Below are 17,566 nucleotides of genomic sequence, written 5' to 3'. Positions count from 1 at the left end.
CCTGTACACACACGGTGATAGATACAGATTATATAGGATGCAGATAGACAGATTGAGTAGATAGATAAACAGATAGATAGACAGACATTCAGACAGACAGATGGATAGACACATAAATAAATAGTATGTCTATTGATCTGTCTATTGATCATCTATCTGTCTGTCTATCAGTTATCTATTTATCTATAATCTATCTTTCTGTCTATCTAGCATCTATCTGTCTGTCTGCTTATTGATCATCTGTCTGTATGTCTATTGATCATCTATCTTGCAGTCTGTCTATCTATTTTACTTTCAATCATCCTGTCTATCAATTGTCTGTCTATTGATTATCTATTCATCTATAATCTGTCTTCTTGTCTATCTGTCTATCTAGCATCTGTCTGTCTGTTTATTGATAATCTGTATGTCTGTCTATTGATCATCTATCTTTCTGTCTGACTATCCATTTGTCTGTCTAATATTTGTTTGTCTGTCTATCCATATGTCTATCTAGCATGTCTGTCTGCTTCGTGATCATCTGTCTATCTGTGTATTGATCATCTATCTGTCTGTCTGTCTATCAATAATCTTGTCTATCTATCTATCTATTGTCTGTCTATTGATCATCTATCTATCTGCCTCTCTGTCTTTCTATCTGTCTGTCTGACTATCTATTTGTCTAATATGTGTGTCTGTCTACTGATCATCTATCTGTCTGTCTATCTGTCCGTCTGCCTATCTATCTGTCTATTGACCATGTCTGTCTGTCTATTGATCATCTGTCTGTGTGTCTGTCTGTCTATCTCTGATGATTATAGATCTGGACTTACCTTGTGGGCGTGTCCACCCGGAAGCAGAAGCGTCGCCCGGCGTCCTCGCAGCTCTGGACCGAACAGCGCTGCAGGTCTTCCGCCAGCACCGTGAAGTCACGCTGGGGGAATAGAACATAAAACCTTCTTATTTATACAGTCGATGATATAAACGCCGGTGAAATCGTCCCAGACTTAAACGCGACGGGGGCGGTTAGGGGCGCATCCCGGCACAGAAGTCGACCTCTGCTGTGATGCACCTGAATTATGGGGGGCGTAAGACTGCGGTGCATTATGGGTATTTCACAGAGTCCAGGAGAGAGCTGATTTAGATCATGTAAAGTCATGTGACCTACCTTAAACCTCTTCTTGTATAGAAGCTGATCGTTTTGTATGATGAACCACCGCCTGCAGAGATCAAACACATCATATATATGTGTATATACAGTATATATAATATTGAGTGTATATATATATAATATTGAGTGTATATATATATATAATATTGAGTGTATATATATAATATTGTGTATACATAATATTGATAATTATTCCTAATATATATATAGAATTCCTAATAGATACATAAGCATCAGTGTACAGACCTGTTCCAGGTTTTAAACACACTCCTGGTCCTCTTAAACAAAAACCCCTCCATCAGGAGCGCTTCCTGGGCCCCTGTGCCACCCCCGTGACCCGGGTCGCCCCCGGAGGACACCCGGGGAGGCGCCCCGCAACACAGCACACGCAGAAACCTCTGTCTCAGAGAAGCAGCCATCGTAAATGAGGAGAAAATCAAAATGCTGCTGCTGAAGAGCACAGGTCCACATTGTGATGTCACAGCGTTCCGAGGGAGCAGAGTGAATTTACCTTTACCATATATGGGCATGACTGGATTCATGTCACTGCACATATACTGACTTGTTTTCCACTGTGGGACGGCTTCTGGAGGGTCCTGGGTTCGATTCCCGGGTGAAGTTTGCATGTTCTCCCCATGTCCTGGGGATAATGGGGTACCCTAGGTATAAGTGTGTGTGTGACACACCCTGGTACTGACACACCTCATACCATGACACACCCTGGTACTGGTACTGACACACCCCATACCATGACACACCCTGGTACTGGTACTGACACACCCCCATACCATGACACACCCTCGTATTGACACACCCCCATACCATGACACACCTTGGTACTGGTACTGACACACCCCCAAACCATGACACACCGTCGTATTGAAACACCCCCATACCATGAAACACCCTGGTACTGACACACCCCCATACCATGACACACCCTGGTACTGACACACCCCCATACCATGACACACCCTGGTACTGACACACCCTCATACCATGACACACCCTCGTATTGACACCCCCCCATACCATGACACACCCTGGTACTGACACACCCCCATACCATGACACACCCTGGTACTGACACACCCCCATACCATGACACACCCTGGTACTGACACACCCCCATACCATGATACACCCTGGTACTGACACACCCTCATACCATGACACACCCTCGTATTGACACACCCCCATACCATGACACACCCTGGTACTGACACACCCCCATACCATGACACATCCTGGTACTGACACACCCCCATACCATGACACACCCTGGTACTGACACACCCCCATACCATGATACACCCTGGTACTGACACACCCCCATACCATGACACACCCTCGTATTGACACACCCCCATACCATGACACACCCTGGTACTGACACACCCCCATACCATGACACACCCTGGTACTGACACACCCCATACCATGACACACCCTGGTACTGTTACTGACACACACCCATACCATGACACACCCTGGTACTGGTACTGACACACCCCATACCATGACACACCCTGGTACTGGTACTGACACACCCCCATATCATGACACACCCTGGTACTGGTACTGACACACCCCATACCATGACACACCCTCGTATTGACACACCCCCATACCATGACACACCCTCGTATTGACACACCCCCATACCATGACACACCCTGGTACTGACACACCCCCATACCATGACACACCCTGGTACTGACACACCCCCATACCATGATACACCCTGGTACTGACACACCCTCATACCATGACACACCCTCGTATTGACACACCCCCATACCATGACAAACCCTGGTACTGACACACCCCCATACCATGACACACCCTGGTACTGACACACCCCCATACCATGATACACCCTGGTACTGACACACCCCCATACCATGACACACCCTCGTATTGACACACCCCCATACCATGACACACCCTGGTACTGACACACCCCCATACCATGATACACCCTGGTACTGACACACCCCCATACCATGACACACCCTCGTATTGACACACCCCCATACCATGACACACCCTGGTACTGACACACCCCCATACCATGACACACCCTGGTACTGACACACCCCATACCATGACACACCCTGGTACTGTTACTGACACACACCCATACCATGACACACCCTGGTACTGGTACTGACACACCCCATACCATGACACACCCTGGTACTGGTACTGACACACCCCCATATCATGACACACCCTGGTACTGGTACTGACACACCCCCATATCATGACACACCCTGGTACTTGTACTGACACACCCCATACCATGACACACCCTGGTACTGGTACTGACACACCCCATACCATGACACACCCTCGTATTGACACACCCCCATACCATGACACACCCTGGTACTGGTACTGACACACCCCCATACCATGACACACCCTGGTACTGACACACCCTCATACCATGACACACCCTCGTATTGACACACCCCATACCATGACACACCCTGGTACTGACACACCCCCATACCATGACACACCCTGGTACTGACACACCCCCATACCATGATACACCCTGGTACTGACACACCCCCATACCATGACACACCCTCGTATTGACACACCCCCATACCATGACACACCCTGGTACTGACACACCCCCATACCATGATACACCCTGGTACTGACACACCCCCATACCATGACACACCCTCGTATTGACACACCCCCATACCATGACACACCCTGGTACTGACACACCCCCATACCATGACACACCCTGGTACTGACACACCCCATACCATGACACACCCTGGTACTGTTACTGACACACACCCATACCATGACACACCCTGGTACTGGTACTGACACACCCCATACCATGACACACCCTGGTACTGGTACTGACACACCCCCATATCATGACACACTCTGGTACTGGTACTGACACACCCCCATATCATGACACACCCTGGTACTTGTACTGACACACCCCATACCATGACACACCCTGGTACTGGTACTGACACACCCCATACCATGACACACCCTCGTATTGACACACCCCCATACCATGACACACCCTGGTACTGGTACTGACACACCCCCATATCATGACACACCCTGGTACTTGTACTGACACACCCCATACCATGACACACCCTGGTACTGGTACTGACACACCCCATACCATGACACACCCTCGTATTGACACACCCCCATACCATGACACACCCTCGTATTGACACACCCCCATACCATGACTGCTCAACAACAGTAAAGCTCTCCATCGTTTCTGTGTGGCGGCTCCTTAACTGAAGGGCTGTCAGTGTAGAATCAGGTATGTGGGTATATGCCCTGCCTTTGTACATAGGCCAGTTAGCTCAGTTGGTTAGAGCTTGGTGCTAATAACGCCAAGGTCGCAGGTTCGGTCCTTATACTGGCCACACCCACCTTTGTGTTTAAACTAACAAACAAGTGAGCCTTTTCTAACTAGCAGGCCCTATTGACCTGGGATCTTTTTAATGCCCCTCTCATTCAGGTCACAAACATGTGATTATTTTAATTTGCCAAAATTAAATGCCCTGCTGTAAAAGTTAGCAAGTCATGTGACTTGTGTGTACCATCCAATGAAATGTCTCTTTTTGTGTGTCTCTGTGGCGCAATCGGTTAGCATGTTTGGCTGTTTTCCCGAAAAGGTTGGTGGTTCTTTTATTGCACAACCTGCCTGTTGATCAAATGGATATGAGACACAACAACAATGTGTAGTCCCACAGAATAGTGGAAGTAAGTAACTGAAAACATCCAGTAAACAACAGTCCTACAAGCACAAATATCCACCTGATAAGATTGGGACACTTTATTTTTGCTTTCTTTATCTTGCCGGTGTCACGTTGAATTGAAACTAAAATAAATAAATAAAAACTTAAAATTTAAAGCAAGTATTTAGGTTCATTCATCATCTTAAATATTACAAACTAATCAGGCTCGTCAGATTTCAGACATTGTTCACGTAAACAAAAATCTCAAGTGGAAGCACAAGATTCATTTATTTATAGACGGTGCTGTTTATGGTTTTACATTTAAAAACATGAACAGTTAAAAAATAACAACAAACACAACAACAACAACAATTTAATAATAATGTCACAAATCTGTACCCAAGCAACAAGCTGTAATTTATCTAGCACCACTAGATGGGAATGATCTCTGTACAACATTTTGAACTTCACTTTAAAAGTCAGTTCAGTGTGTTTTACTGTAGTAAGAATAGCTCCACATGTTTTGTACGTAGTGTTTATGGTATTTAAGCTGGATGGATAGATGAAAGTTAACATGTAATCTAAGGTGGCTCTTAAGTTTATTCGCTGCTGTTGGCTTATAAAGTTTTACTGAACAAACTGGCTCGTATTTTGGCACTGATATACCTTCCTGAATGGTGATCTGCTTGGTCGACACAACTAGCACAAGTAATCGTGGTCTACACCCCACAAGCGCTCTATTGTACTGCACATGCGCTGAACCCTACCATCCTGAAACTGCTAACGTTTCTAAACCTTTAGGTAGATGGCGCTGTAAACAATGATTTGCCCTTTGGTGTTACAATTTGGCATAGAGCAGTCATATGTGAAACACTATTCTCTACTCAGCATTGATAACAGTGTTTTTACCTAAATAAAACCAGGTTCCACCTTGATTTAAACTCCGATCACTGGATTCAAAGTCCAGAGTGCTAACCATTACACCATGGAGCCACACAGTGAGGTCTTACTTAAGCCCAAAAGTTAATAATTAGTCATTTAAGAGCAAGTTGGCTGTTAGATGATGCTGTAAACAATGATTAGCGATTATATTTTGGGATGGAGCAGTCACATGTGGAACACTATAACACTACTAGTGCTATTATGATATTCAAGCTGGATGAATGGATGGAAATTAACATGTAATTTAAGGTGACTCTAAACTAGCACAAGCAATTGTGATGCTCTGTTGTACTGCACATGCGCTGAATGCTACTATCCTGAAACTGCTAATGTTTCTTAATATTGGACCTCACACCGGGCCCCAAATAAAAGCAGTAAGATCCCACGGAGATTTGAACTCAGACCACTGGACTCAGAGTCCAGAGTGCTAACCTTTACACCATGGAACCCTGACACCACAAATACTAAACGTAATGATTCACCATTTGCTAAGTAAATACAGCAAAAATACACAACTTCAGACTTTACATGTGATTGACATAATTGACTGAAATCAATTGACAAAACTGAGGTAATTAAGAAGTTTTAAACACTAAATAAAAGTAATTCTAGTTAAACATTGCCACCCAAGTATCAAAACAAACAAACAACAAAACGTTCCACTGATGGAAAACTGCACTAAGGTCAGGACGCAGTTGGCCCGGTAGATGGCGCTGTAAACAATGACTTGCTGCTTTGTGTTCGTTCTAATTTCATATGTGGAAGACTATTTTCTACTCAGCATTGATAACAGTGTTTTTACCTAAACCAAGGCAGGTTCCACCGAGATTTGAACTCAGATCACTGGATTCAGAGTCCAGAGTGCTAACCATTACACCAAGGAACCACAGAAGACATGGTTTTTGTTTAAAGAATTGAGCACAAAAGTTAATAATTACACCAATAACTCCACATGTTTTTATGTAGTGTTTATGGTATTTAAGCTGGATGAATAGATGAAAGTTAACATGTTAGATATCCCAAGTTGCAAAAACTCATTTCAGGGAAAAAAAAGCTAAAAACCTCTCGCACACAGCAAAGGATATGGGTGATAACACAATTTTTTGAAGCTGCTATCTGACCTGTGTACTACAATAAATTTAGACCATGTAGAATAAAAGTATTAGGAATGTATGAGGTTAAAAGCATCAGCTTTTATTTATTCTTAAAAGAAAATTACATGAACCTCATTCATCTCACACAAAGATCTGTTCTGCTCAACAACAGTAAAGCTCTCCATCGTTTCTGTGTGGCGGCTCCATAACTGAAGGGCTGTCAGTGTCGAATCGGGTATGGGGGTATATGCCCTGTCTTTGCACATCGGTCGGTTAGCTCAGTTGTTTAGAGCGTGGAGCTAATAACGCCAAGGTCGTTGGTTCAACCCCTGTATGAGCCAAACCCACTTTAGGACTTAAACTAACGAACAAGTGATCCTTCTCTAACTAGCAGGTCCTATTGACCTGGACTTCAAACGTTGTCTCTGACAAGTGTGAGATCTTTTTAATGCTGCTCTCATTCAGGTCAGAAACATGCCATTATTTCAATCTGCCAAACTTAATTGCCCTTCTGTAAAAGTTAGCAAGTCATGTGACCCGTGTGTACCGTCCAATAAAACAACTGTAACTCTTGTCTCTGGCGCAATTGCAGCATGTCAGAACAGACAGCTCATCGATCAGACCATCAGAGAGATGTAGGTTTAATTCACTAACATCACGACCAGATTAAGAACTAATTCACAGTTTACAAACAAACACAATTCTGAATAAGTAACAGAAACAGAAACAGACTTACTGTCACTGTATTGTATTGTATTATAGTGTTAAATTGTAGCGTATTTTAATGAGATTATGCTTTAATGCTGTATTTTCTTAAATGTATTTAATCCAGCACAATGGTTAAACTGCACAACCCAACAAGTTAAAATAACCCATCATGTGTTCTGTCTAATATTTACACAGTGCTGGTTGCCAAATAACACATTTTCACCTGCATTCGGCCTTTTCTTTCCCGTATACCAAAAAGAGTCGCCATTGCAGGTCTACAACACGTTACAAAAACACTTGGGACACTTTATTTTTGCTTTCTTTATCTTGCCGGTGTCACGTTGTATTGAAACTGAAATAAATAAATAAAAACTTAAAATTTCAGACATTGTTCACGTAAACGAAAATCTCAAGTGGAAGCACAAGATTCATTTATTTATAGACGGTGCTGTTTATGGTTTTACATTTAAAAACATGAACAGTTAAAAAATAACAACAACCACAATGTAATAACAATGACCCAAGCAACAAGCTGTAATTTATCTAGCACCACTAGACGGAACGATCTCTGTACAACAATTTGAACTTCACTTTAAAAGTCAGTTCAGTGTGTTTTACTGTAGTAAGAATAGCTCCACATGTTTTGTACGTAGTGTTTATGGTATTTAAGCTGGATGGGTAGATAGAAGTTAACATGTAATCTAAGGTGACTCTTAAATTTATTCGCTGCTGTTGGCTTATAAAGTTTTACTGAACAAACTGGCTCATATTTTGGCACTGATATACCTTCCTGAATGGTGATCTGCTTGGTCGACACAACTAGCACAAGTAATCGCGGTCTACACCCCACAAGCGCTCTGTTGTACTGCACATGAGCTGAACGCTACCATCCTGAAACTGCTAAAGTTTCTAAACCTTGGAACTCACACCGGCTCCCAAATGAAACTTGCCATTTGCTGAGTAAATAAAGCCAAAACGTTAATAATTAGTCATTTAAGAGCAAGTTGGCTGTTAGATGGCGCTGTAAACAATGATTTGCGATTATATTTTGGGATGGAGCAGTCACATGTGGAACACTATAACACTACTAGTGCTATTATGATATTCAAGCTGGATGAATGGATGGAAATTAACATGTAATTTAAGGTGACTCTAAACTAGCACAAGCAATTGTGATGCTCTGTTGTACTGCACATGTGCTGAGTGCTACCATCCTGAAACTGCTAATGTTTCTCAATCTTGGACCTCACACCGGGCCCCAAATAAAAGCAGTAAGGTCCCACCGAGAGTCCAGAGTGCTAACCATTACACCATGGAACCCTGACACCACAAAAACTAAACGTAATGATTTACCATTTGCTGAGTAAATATTCAACTTCAGACTTTACTTTTACATCTCAAGTGATTTAAACTTATGTGATTGATATAATTGACTGAAATCAATTGACAAAACTGAGGTAATTTAGAAGTTTTAAACACTAAATAAAAGTAATTTTAGTTAAACATTGCCACCCAAGTATCAAAATCACAACAAAACGTTCCACTGTTGGAAAATTCAGGACGCAGTTGGCCCGTCCCTCCATGTCGCTCTGAAGCAGATGATTTGATGTTTGTGCACCTGTTCAGCAGATCACAAGTCACTAATGATCACACAGAAGTCACTTGATTTTAATACTGTTTGTTTTTGAAATGAGATCCAACAAGCTCATGGTAAGGTGTCCAAATAATTTTGGCCACATAGTGTATCATTATTATTGCTGAGGAGTTATGTGTGTCTACATCACTTCACGTATCTATGCATGTCTAACATACGTATCTATTATATTAATATTCATAAGCATACACACACACAATACACACACATACACAATACACACACATGCTTCCACATTCACATGTTTTTGCTGTATGTGTTATGTAGATAATTATTTAGGTGATTTGATGTATTTTTGACATTTTATTATTATTTAAGTGAAGCTTTCTACAAGTTTAGAGGTTTTGTGTTTTGCTTCACTGTATGTATGGTGCATCATTAAACTGTTATACATTATTTATTCTATTTTGTATTAGATGAGATGGTTTGTCTCTGTATTGACCTGCGATTAATTTTTAAATGACAGCTAACGATAGTGATCCGACTCTTTTAAGTATTTTGTATAACATATAAAATGTTGACTTCATCAAAAAGAATCGACTCCTTCAGCTTCAAACGGCTCATTACTGAGTACTATCAACTTAGTGAATCGACTCAAACTGAACTGCGTCTTTCTGCACATGAGGAAGAAATCTATGTAGAGATCTCAAATAACATGAACTTGAAGGTATGAACTTACATTGTAGAAAAGAAGAACAAGCCAGTAGCAGCAGTGAGCACATTAAACCATTTACAGAAGGGTCATTAAGTTTGGCAGATTGAAATAATGGCATGTTTCTGACCTGAATGAGAGGGGCATTAAAAAGATCTCACACTTGTCAGAGACAACGTTTGAAGTCCAGGTCAATAGGACCTGCTAGTTAGAGAAGGATTACTTGTTTGTTAGTTTATGTCCAAAAGAGGGTGTGGCTCGTACAGGGATCAAACCCATGACCTTGGCATTATTAGCACCACACTCTAAACAACTGAGCTAACCAGCCAGTTCATCAATGCTCTTTAGATCTTTGTACATAAATCTACACTGTCCCCATTTAAGCAGCTGAAACTGACTTTATTAATACACATCTAAGAGGTTTTGTGGGTTCTTATATGTGTGAACTATCTAAACTATATATTTCTTAAAGTTCTTGACTGAGCTAAATGCCGCCAACCAGTGACTGGAGCAGATACGACTCAGGTCCTGCACACAGTAAGTAGTGCTGATACACAGTACCAGCCTGCACACCAGAGGGGCTCCAAACATCAAGTTTTCACTCATTGAATCATGTTTGTGAACTTTGTGGAATGATTGTAGGATTTGTACGTGTTGAGCTACTGTTAATATTTTTCCCCAATTGAACTAAACCTGAATTTTAGTTTTAACTGTTCATTAAGACTTCACTAAGAGTTATTGCCATCAAGCAAAGCATATGTAAAGCATATTTCTATATGAGATAATATACACTAAGGTTTAATCGTCTGATCATCAGACATGGTTGTGCAATAAAAGACACTCGTCCCTGGGTGGGCTCGAACCACCAACCTTTCGGTTAACAGCCGAACGCGCTAACCAATTGCGCCACAGAGACACATGCCCAGCTGTCAGGGTCACATGACATGCTTAAGTCAGGCTAATAAACAGTATAATACTGTAACAGGCATGGTGGCTAACACCATAGAGTTACATTTGGTCAGTTCCCATGGTCTCCCTTAGGGGGCAATAGAGAGGGAATTACCCATGTTTTCTTTTGTGAAAAGAAGTAGACACAGCATTTTCCTAATGGAAGCAAAAGCGGTTTGCTACTTGGTGTGCTGCTTTGCATTTTTTATCTTTTTGAAGATTTAAAGACTCCTTTACTAGGAAACTTTGATGTTTTATGCCTAGATGTAAGTACAGTAATCCCTCCTCGATTGCGGGGGTTGCGTTCCAGAACCCTCCGCGAAAGGTGAAAATCCGCGAAGTAAAAACCATGTGTTTATATGGTTATTTTTATAACCCGATTCCATCGGGTTTAGCATTTAGCATCTTGTCATTAAAACCAATGGATTGAGGTAGCACAGCATGCTAACATCAATATAACATCTCCCTTCATGTAACGATAACAGTTACATTTCCTGACAAGCCCGAACTTGCAAATAAAAACACTCGGTACAAGTTTATACAAGTTAAAAATCAGTAATATTTTATTTACGTTTGAAAAGAACTCCATTCGTTTGTCCGCACAGTCAGCCATGTTTATTTTTCTGTGAGAGAAGAGCGCCTGACCCGCAATGAATTCTGGGATTGCCTTGATCACTAAGGCAGCGTCGGATGCTCACTCATTCTTGAGTGAAAATAACGTTGAAATGTTAAGAAGTGAGGATATTAAGGCATCTAGGATTTGGAACAGCCACCTAATCGGGAGCGCGCACAGGATGACGTAAAATGCGTCTATGTAGAGAGCTCACTAGTTTTTCGAACACACCCCTTGTCTGCAGAAATCCACAAACCAGCGAAGAATCCGTGATTTATATTTAGACATGCTTGCAAATAAAATCTGCGATAGTGAAGCCGCAAAAGTCGAAGCGCGATATAGCGAGGGATTACTGTACTGCAAACTGCGTTTTGATTATCATTATTCTTGGGATAATTTCTCTTTTTGGAAATATTATGGAAGGTAGATGCTAATGCTATATGCTAATTTCCTTTGTATATTTACATTGCTAATGCATTAATATTGCTACTTCTGTAGAAAAGGAGTTTATTCGGGAATCAACTACACATTATTAACTGATGGATTTTGAAAAAGGACATTCAACTTTAATAAGGACTAACTAAGGGTATGGATAAGGACTGCATTATACGGAATAACTCTGATTCAGTTGAAGTGGACGTATAAGCTTTGAACCCTACAAAGTCTACTTTGGTCAACTTTTTTTGGATTTATTTTGCATCATCTTGGGAAGAAGATATTTGTAAATATTTGGTTTATGGTGGATATATGACTTTATCTTTACTGTCTTGTTTTGTTTTCAATGCATTATTACAGTTTTTGTTCAGCAAAAAAAGTAGACTTTGTTTATATTTTGACAACATAAGGACATAACATGGTAAAATAATGTAAAAACATGGTGTTGTAGAAAAGCATTACACACTTTAATCGGGAATGATTTGCACTTTACTTTTTTTATGTTACTGTTATATTTGTTTCCTGTACAAAATTGTTTTTGTTTTTTTTAAAGTAATTTGTTTATTTGCATGTTGTAATAAAATGTAATTTTAAAAATAAAATCTCTCTCTCTATACAGGCTCACTGTGGAGGCAAATTGGTGGTTAAGTGGGCGGGTCTAAACTGCTGTAGGCTGAATGAGCAGAGATAAACTGATGAAGGCTGAATGAATGTACCACAATACAGTATAGTTTAGATAGTTCACACATATAAGAACCCACAAAACCTCTTAGATGTGTATTAAGAAAGTCTGAACATAAGAAATGACTAGACAGTGATGTCTGAAGTAGGACTGAGATCTCAGATCATTAAATAACATGAAACTGCTGCATTTCTGGTACAATAACAAACAAATTCAGTTTATTTCAGCTAATTTCTGCAGATCTTCACTGAAAGTGTGCAGAATCTCAAATGGTTTTTGTGCTGCTGGTTGAATGGGGTTAGTGTAGAATTATGTACAAAGATCTAAACAGAGAACAGATGAACTGGCCGGTTAGCTCAGGCTAACGCCAAGGTTGCGGGTTCGATCCCCGTATGGGCCACACCCTCTTTAATGATTAAAGGTAGCATGGCTGAGAGAGAGTCAGGTGAGCATGTGCTGTGTATCAGGACTTTCTAACCTGAGTAATTTAATAACTGAAAGTAAGAATATCACCCTGTTCTTCTACCATCTTTAATTCTGGCTTCATTTCACATCTCACACGAAGATCTGTTCTGCTCAACAACAGTAAAGCTCTCCATCATTTCTGTGTGGCAGCTCCATAACTGAAGGGCTGTCAGTGTAGAATCGGGTATGTGGGTATATGACCTGACATCGGCCGGTTAGCTCAGTTGGTTAGAGCGTGGTGCTAATAACGCCAAGGTCGTGGGTTCGATCCCCATACGAGCCACACCCCCTTTTGGACTTAAACTAACAAACAAGTGAGCCTTCTCTAACTAGCAGGTCCTATTGACCTGGGCTTCAAATGTTGTCATTCTGGTAGGACAATAAAAGCGATATACTACTTTTTATTCAATGTATTTAACTACATAGTGTTGTACAACATTACATGTGTACTTAATACTTTTGTATTTTAATACTTGCAAATTTGAATACTTGCATACTTTAATACTTGCTTACTATAATACTTTGCAATAATATATATTGAGCTGCTGTAATAAATGATCTATCTATAGATTAATTTAATTTGATCTGTAATGCTAGTGATGGGCTATCCTAAACTATCTTTAGGAAGGTAGATATATCTAGCTTTGGGGTTGTTGAGGCTAAATATTCATGATTGTTGTAATGTTGCTACACAGTCACATTAGAAATCCCTTTTAAAACTAATGTTTGATATTGCAGGGTCTGATGAAGACACTAAAAATCTTATCTGGTGGGGAGTGGCCAACCAGGCCCTCTTCACTGGAAAACAGAATGCAGCGGTTCGAGGGTTTGAGTAAGTAACTGTTTGTTTGACGTAAAACAAAATTTGTGTTACATCTTATGCATAATAATAATTACAAAGGGTGGTATAAAGACAAGTTTTAGTATTCAAGTTTTTCAAAGCATTAAAAACATTTAATGACCAAACTTTTTTTGAAGCAGTGTATGCTATATACATTAATAACTGTTATGTGCATTATATTGTAGAGGCTTTGTGTTGGAGAACCAACTGCAGGGGAAGGTGACTCCCACTTATGTGAAGAAGAAGTGGGAGAACCTCAAACAAAATGACAAAGTAAGCTTCATTTGTTGGTAAGATCTTCAGTAAAAATATCAGAAAAGATTTGTAATACAAGTTAAGGTCCTTCTACTGTGGTTATGAATCTTGTAGGAACTTAAGTGTCCACCTACTGGGGTAAGTACAGAGGGTGGTGAAGCAACAGCAGCATCCTGGAAATGGTACACGGATATGGATGAGGCAATAGGTGGGAGATCATCAATTAGCCCACCAACCCTTATTTCCTCATCTGGCCAGGATGCTGCTATAGCTTCACCATCCTCGAGAAGCATGGAAACCCCAGCCAAAAAGAGACGAGGGGAGAAAGATTTAGTTGCGTATCTGAGGGAGATGGAAGAAAGGGAAAATGAGAGGGAGATAGAAGCAGCAGAGAACGAGGAGAGAAGATGGAGAGAGGCTGAGGAGAGGGAGGAAAGAAGAGACACATCAGAGAGAGGAAAAGCGAGAGCGAGAGACGCGAGAGAGAGAGGAGAGGAGAGACCAGGAAGCAAGAATGAGGAAGGAAAGGAGAGATAGGGAGGCGAGAGAGAGAGAGAGGAAAGGTTTATTAAAATCCTACAGATTCTAACGAAAAAATAAATAATTGAAAATGAAAAAGTGTTGTAGTATTATTGTATGTTGTGAGAAAGAAAATGTGTTGGCAAATAATGGAAATAAAGGATTTTCTTTTTCATTTAACCTTAATTAAAAATAGAAAAAATGTAAAAATTTGAAATTGTAATTAAAAAAATATTCAAGTTTTACTTTTAATTAATGCATAAACTGTTAATGTCAAGAGACAATCAAGAACTGTAGAACAAAACATTTTTCTAAATATAATCATGCTCATAAAGAGCTGGTATGCTGTGCTGTGGTACTGAGACAGCTGCAGCCAGATGCTTTCTTCCATCTTCACCTGATGTAATGTCATTAATTACAGGCTCTGGTTGGTCAACATGTACCTCTGTTAATTCTGGCTCAATGATGTCTCCATGAGTGATACAGAGGTTGTGGAGCACCGCACAGCATGCAACAACCTCCGGGGCGAAGACAGGGCTCACCTCAATGGTTTCTCAATCTGCATTGGCAGATGGGGGTTTTATTCGAATGTGGCACCCATCAGTAGCACCAACTGCCACTCTAAAACATTTGGATCCGGCCAAGTGGGCAAACCCAGCTCCTACACACTCTAGTTCATCACCAGTTGGTAGGGTGATGATCCTCCTGACGAGCCCTCTGACAGCCCTACTCATTTTGTGCACAATGTCGTGCACAGACGATTTGGGTATGGCGAAGGCTTGTGAGACAACACGATAAGATGCTGCATGTGCCAGCCAATAGAGGAACACCAACACTTCAATGTCCCTGCTCCACCCATGATCAGCTTCAGTTTTTAATGAAGTGATGAGTGAGGTGATGGTGTCCCGGGAGAGACGAAGGTCAGCCCTGAGATCTGCACCGCTGAAATACAGCTGCAAGACAGGCACAGCTGTGTTTAGGTTGCAGTATGATCTCGGGTTCACATGCTGTAAAATAAATGTACATAGTTTAGTTTTTGTTCCTACAATCTTCACTCATAAGCAATTATTCTTCTTGTCCTTTTTCGAAAAATTATTCTACTGTAATTATTATTGTGTCAGATCTATCATTTTGTCATTTATTTTCATTGTATTAGTCTAATCATGGTAATGTAGTATACTGTTGCTAAAGAGGTTAGCAGTACTTACATTATTTATGAGGTAAAAAATCAATAATTTTCTTAGTTCTCTTCTGCGATTTACTACTCTCTGCTGTCTCAGTGTAGAATCAAAACTTACACTTGAACCTTGAGTCTTTACTAGTGTTTTGTAGACTAGTAGTTGAGAGGGGGTCCAATAATAGCAAAAAAAATGGTCTTATCAGATGAAGGGAAAGAATAGGGTCTTTGTGTCCTACCTCCTTATCCCATCTCTCTCGTTTGGCTTTTCATAATGTACTCAGGCTTGGTAGGTGGGTAGGCTCTGGGTCACCGAGTGCCATTATCTTGTAACCTCTGTGGCTCACCACAGTTTTTTACCCTCCCAGAGTTCTTCAAGACCTGCAGTCTTTTCTCTCCAGACAGCATGCGCTTTACCTTTCCAGTATGAAGACTGTCATCAATGTTATCAATTCTGTATTTTAGCACTGCTGGTGTGCTCACCTGTGGTAGACTCTCACTGGAAATGCACAATTCTTTATATATGTTTGCCATCCCATTACTTCATAATCCTACAATAAAAATTTATAAAAGCCATTTAATGAGTACAAGAGTAAGTGATCCTAAAGAATATAGTGATTTGGTTATTTTATTAGACTTTAAAAAGTGGTCTATACAGAATCAAAGACACTTTATATTAGTTTGCCATCCCATTATTCCACATTCCTACAGTAAAAATTCATTCAGAAACTCATAGGAGTACAAAATAGTGTAATTTCATAACAAATTGATTTGCTTGTATAACAGGACTTTAAAATGTAATGTATACAGAACCGAAACGACGCTTTACACAAGTTTGTCATCACATTACTCTGAATTTCTACAGTACAAATGTCTTAAACTCATGTAAGTAATACAAGAGTAAATGTTCTTTTAAAATATAATCATGTGACTTCATAATTAAATTTGATATTTTATTAGACTTCATATATTGGTCTGTACAGAACTGAAAATACACACAAAAGTTTACCATCCCATTACTCCACATTCCTACAGTAAAAATACTTAAACGCTTCAAAAACATAAGTTTGATATGTTTATATTTGATAGTTTGATTTGCTTATTTTGTGGATATTTAAATGTAGCTATTTGCATCATTTTGCCATCTCATTTCTGAAAATCATCAAGGTAAAAACAGTAGATGTGGTATTATGAGTAAGTAGGACAGTTATTTAAATATAGTGGATTTAACTGAAAGCAGGTTTCTTTATTTTTAATACCAAAGAAGGTCTGAATTTGGAACATGTAGATTGTTCTACATTTAGACTAGAACAGACTTTATTTCTGCTACATCTGTGTGCATCAGGACTCGATAAGTTTATTAAACTGTAAAACTTCTTTCTGTTTTAATCTCTGTACTAAAAGTCAGAGCATCGTACCGTAAAACAGGGTTTAATGCGCACTAAAACTTTTAGTGTAGACAATGTGATCAGTACCGTAAAACAGGGTATAAATGCGCACTAAAACTTTATTAAGTAGGAATAGCGCGACCGAGCAAGTCCAGAAGATCTAAAACAAATGCAGCAACCAGTTTCAACCTCAAAAAGCTTCATAAATCCCTTTTCCAGCAAGAAAACTCAATAAAACAAAGAACACAACAAGAACTCAGCACGTTTTCTCCACTCAAATGAGCCACAGGTGAG

At 40.3% G+C, this 17,566-nt stretch overlaps 3 non-coding genes and 1 pseudogene across 3 annotated transcripts; 1 reads left to right on the top strand and 3 right to left on the bottom strand.

The window, feature by feature from the left end:
- The window catches only part of LOC134326224 (zinc finger protein 585A-like), a 60,151-nt pseudogene that overhangs the window by 37,462 nt on the left and 5,123 nt on the right, over positions 1 to 17,566 (bottom strand).
- Positions 6,656 to 6,727, bottom strand: trnaq-cug (transfer RNA glutamine (anticodon CUG)). The gene has a single exon. It is a non-coding gene; the product is annotated as a tRNA-Gln (tRNA).
- Positions 10,792 to 10,865, bottom strand: trnan-guu (transfer RNA asparagine (anticodon GUU)). The gene has a single exon. It is a non-coding gene; the product is annotated as a tRNA-Asn (tRNA).
- Positions 13,302 to 13,375, top strand: trnai-aau (transfer RNA isoleucine (anticodon AAU)). Its single transcript has one exon. It is a non-coding gene; the product is annotated as a tRNA-Ile (tRNA).

This window comes from Trichomycterus rosablanca, chromosome 14, assembly GCF_030014385.1.
Source record: "Trichomycterus rosablanca isolate fTriRos1 chromosome 14, fTriRos1.hap1, whole genome shotgun sequence".
Classification (NCBI taxonomy): Eukaryota; Metazoa; Chordata; class Actinopteri; order Siluriformes; family Trichomycteridae; genus Trichomycterus; species Trichomycterus rosablanca.
This window is presented reverse-complemented; position numbering and strand designations above follow the sequence as displayed.